Here is a 4,684-nt window from a genome sequence, read left to right on the forward strand (position 1 = left end):
CTAGGCCCACAAACTGGCGCTGAGGGGAGGCAACCCCCAAAGAAAATAAATTTCAGGTGGAGGAGGTAAAGCAAAGCCTGTATTTGCAACTGATTTGTAAATGAAAGAAGTTTAAACAGATCAATTTTTAAAACCAAATATTATTTTTAACCCTATTCCCCCAGAGGTGCTCCGGACATTATTGTGGTTTGACTTGGCTCTAGCTAGCCCCAGAGCTGTGATCGCTCCAGCGCTAGTGACGCCTGCCCTGACTTCAGTCCTTGTCTCTGGCTGAGCCCTGAGTGTGAAAAGATTTCAGTGTCATGCTCTGCTATGGATCCACCAGTAAATCTTTGCAACTGGAGCATGGTTTTTGTCCAATAGCTAGAGGCTATTCCAATCCTTTACCATGATGTGCCAAGGGACCCAAGGCAAGGCTTTTCTTGTTCCTATCCCTTAGCCACATGAGGGTCAGCGAGCTACCACTGTTTTCCAGAGGTGTTGACCTGTGAGTTTGGGGTTAGATGAAACCTGCTAAAGCAACTTCATTTTCAGCCAGAAGAGCACATGCCAGAATGGAGACAACCAAAAGTGACACGAGAAAATTACTCATTATTAGTCACAAGCGATGTATTGTAAAACTGACTCAAAAGTGGTAGAATTCACACAAAACCTAGTATGAGGTCCACTAAAACATATAGCAACTCTTCACCATTTATTTCGTGTTCCTTCATCTCTTTATCTGATGTTTTCGTGGGAAAGCTAGAGCTCTGAAACACCAGAGAAAAGTCTGTATTCATGATACTGCTTAGAATAAAACATATATATGTATGTATGTATGTACATTTGTCTACAAGTATGAATTCATAACATTACCCCATTGTATCTGGAAAGAAAAAAAAAGAAAAAAAAAAGAAATGCTCCTGGCAGATAGACTATCCCAGTAAACCTGCCTCTCTCCATCTCCAGAAACGCAGTTTATACCTGCAGAAGAGATATTTTGCTGTTCCAGGTTATGTTAATTAAGGAGGCAGAAGCTGTGCTGTTTAAAGAGTTCATTTTGCCGGTATAAACCATATCACTAGTAGGGGGCTTTCTTGCTGTTATCTCTTGGACAAGACTTAGATTAGTGGTGTCGTTGCTGTCTACTACCTCAGTGTTGAACGTCTCTGGAGCCCTGGAGGGATGGTGGCCATTTGGGGTTGCGTTCGGCTGCAGCAGTGACCTCAGAAAGGCAAAGTTTTCACAGGGCTATGAATTTCACAGGGTTTCTCACAGGCTCTGGTCAGGGTTAGGGCTCTAAGGCCAGCAGCAAGGCATCACCCTGCTCTGAGGACCGTTAACCCAAGCAGACAGCAGCTGAGGGGGAAGCAGCAGAAATATCTCCTGTCCTAGGCAGCGAGAAGGTCAGGGCAGAGCTGGGATCAGACAGCAAGGTCCTGACCCTCGGACAGACCCTCATTCCCCTTAAAATTAGGGAAATTAAAATAACAGGCATGGCCAGCGGCGCACTGAGTTTCTCAAAGTTACTAAACACCCACCAGCAGGGCAGAGATCACAAGCCTCGAGAAGTGGCTGGGTTTTTGTTTTGTTTAGTTAAAAGAAGCAAACAAAGGAACAAAATCTCAGCAATTGTACTTGAAGCAAAAGAAGAAAAAAACTCTCAGCGGTTAAAGAGCTTTGGAAATATTTCTCTTCATACCAAAAGGACTGGCAAAAAAACCTGGCTTTTCAACAAGCAGGAGATGCCATCCTGGGGGCTTCAGCCCAAACCCTTCAGAACTGGGATAAAGCATGATAAAATCTTTACCTCTGCAAATGACTAAAATCTAACTCGAAGGAGCACTTCTCGGCTGCTGCTGTGAATTTGCCTTTGCATTTGAAGGACGGAAGCTGCAGGAGGCCTCTTGTAACAGGATACCTGTAGCTACGCTCTGTAGAAGTTACTGGATTTTTCATCCTGATGGAAAAAGAGGAAGAATCTGTAAAAACTCACACCAGGAAGGAGCGAGACCAAACATTTAATTTTCTCTGTGTAAAAAATGTATCCTTGAAATCTGGAACTGTTCAGAAACTAGGCAGGTTTGGCATTGATTGCAGAAATATAACCTGTTCCAGTGTTGACATCTTTTGCCAACACTATAATTTCAGAGTCTATAAATGTCATGTTTTCCTTGCAATGAAGTCTCTCCTCCTAAACTGAACAGCCTGGGAATCAGTAGGCATGGACTACCTTCCCAGTTCTCCTCTGGCCAGCAGCAAGGCCTTAAACAGGGGCATCTCTGCCTACCTCAGTCTCCCATCTGTAGAAACGGGACAGTGTGGTCTGCCCACCTTTGCAGAGCCTGCTGAGACTGCTGGATGGAGAGCTGCATGGAAAAAGAAAGGCGGCTGTTGTTATAGTATATACGGGAGCCATAGTGTTTACATCACTGATATTTATGGAAGTGAACAGGGACGAGACGCGAACCAGATAAGCTGGGTGTTAGGTATCGTCTCCGCCTGGATGCGGCTCCCTTGCAGGACCTTCAGCATGGCAGAGAGACCCCGTGGCTGCAATCACACCTGCAAGGGAAGATCCCTTCACGAGGCCCTGCCAGAGTTTTTGCACTCCTGACTCAGAGAAGCATGGCTGTGGCCCAACATGGGCAACTCGCCTGCCGGGGAGCCAGGAAAACAGCATATATGGGACTGCAATTGCGATAGGCTCTGTCCTGCCTTCATCACAGGTTTCCTGTGCTGTCTGCAGCCCTCCTAGGAGCCCGCACTGAGACAGCTCCCGACACGCCAGGGATCCCATCAGGTTAGGGCCGTGCTACTGCCCACGGTGAAGAGAGAGGGGTGAGGGACAGGAGCTTTGAGCGTTTCTCTTGAACCAGCAGGACGGCAGAGAGCCCAAGTTGCTCCACCGCCGCGTAAGGCCCCAACTCGGAGCTGGTCACCGGGGTACCCCAAGGATGCTTTCAGTCTTCTGCCAACCGCAGCGCAGGATCTGTGCTGCCATCGCGCATTTTAAGAGTACGAAGCCATCTCCTGCCCTCACCCTGTTATGAGATTGGCTAATAAGCAGTGTAATCACCAAACAGCACAAAGAGTCCTTTCCCTTGCTGCCTTCCGTTCAGCTGCACTTAGTTCATGTTTGCAAACAATTTCCCACAACTGCAAGGTTGAGAAACTCAGAAGCGTGCTTAAAAAAAAAAAAAAAAAGAGAGATAGAGAGAGAGAGAACCACATGACTCCCAAACCTGGGACTTCAGTAATAAACTGCTGAATTTGGTGAGAGTCCAAAGAAAACCATGGGAATATGCAACAGGGCCCAACTGCACTGACCCTGTCCTGCCCTGAAATATCTTTTGTGCTGCAGAGATCCCTGGCTCTGGAGGGGGAGGCTGGACACAAAGGCATAGCCAAGCTTTCATGGACCAGCTGATTTAAGTTATAAATTTATACACTGCCCCAGATGCAGTGTCTCCAGGGACATGAAGCTCCTCATATTTCACATCAACACTACCCAAAACCACTGGCTTTCTCTAAAAATGTGGCTCTGGGAACATCCATACCGTCTGGGAACACCATTTATACAGCCTGAAGGTTTCCAGTATACCTCCCATAACATACCTGGACGTGTAGTACTTTCTACAGATTAGGTGGGCTACAGAACATTCATTTCATGGCTTTGAGGTGGAATTTGTGCATTTAAGTTGTAAGAGCAATCAAGAAAACCCTCTAAGCTGTGTAAGGCCCTGGCACTACAATTGTGAGGCAAAGGCTCCTAGGAGAACAAAACAACAAACTGAGAGGGTTTGGGTTGCTGAAACAAGGTATCCTCACGCCCAAGTTCTCTGAGAGCTTGTTTAGAGCGTGCCCAGCTCTCTCATTACATTTACCTGCATTTACACTCAGATTTGCTGGAGAACTGCCACCCTCCCTTTGCACAAGAACCGTTTCCTATGAAGCCAGAAACCCAAAATCAATCTGCTCCTCAGAGCTAAACCACAGCTTTTCTGTCCCAGAGGGTGGGGAAAAGGGGAAAGGGGAAGAAAGAACATGAGATTTAATGAGATTGGTAATAAATATGTAGCCAAGACCACAGTTTAATGAGTTCAGATGGGGTAGACAGTCTGACATACTGCACTGTGGCTAAGTCACTTTGGAGTGATCCTTGGCTTCTGTTCTTTTTGTCACTTTTCTTATCCAGTGACGGACTAACATAAAACACATCAGCTGTCCCACAAACAGGGAGCAGATCTGCAGATGGCCCCTGTCAGCCAAGGTCCCTGACCCTCAGAGTCCGGCTGTACTTCTGGGCCCGGAGACTAGTGTTTCTCATGCATCTGCGCCAAGGAGCTATAGTGAGCTAGCTGGCAAGGAACGAGCTGCTTCGAATTGAGGAATTTGGATGCCTCACTGCAAAAACAGTGGGTCAAGTTTAAGGTGAAATTCTTGGTCCCCTGCTTTGATTTCTAATGATTTTATAGGACAAAGCTGTGTCCTGCTTCATAGCCCTTCTCTCCCTGTACACCTCGCTCACTGGATACTACCTGCATGAAGCAGCATTTGTGCTTACATTTGCTATCTGAGAAGTGCAAGCAGTTAAAGATCTTTTAGAAAAGCAACACAATTTTGCTTTCTTTAATATTGAGAAATCAAAGACCTCATGTGACTTTGTAGATGACTTAACACATTTGTAGACCAGGAAGGAAGT

Source organism: Dromaius novaehollandiae, chromosome 23 (assembly GCF_036370855.1).
Source record: "Dromaius novaehollandiae isolate bDroNov1 chromosome 23, bDroNov1.hap1, whole genome shotgun sequence".
In the NCBI taxonomy this organism is placed as follows: domain Eukaryota; kingdom Metazoa; phylum Chordata; class Aves; order Casuariiformes; family Dromaiidae; genus Dromaius; species Dromaius novaehollandiae.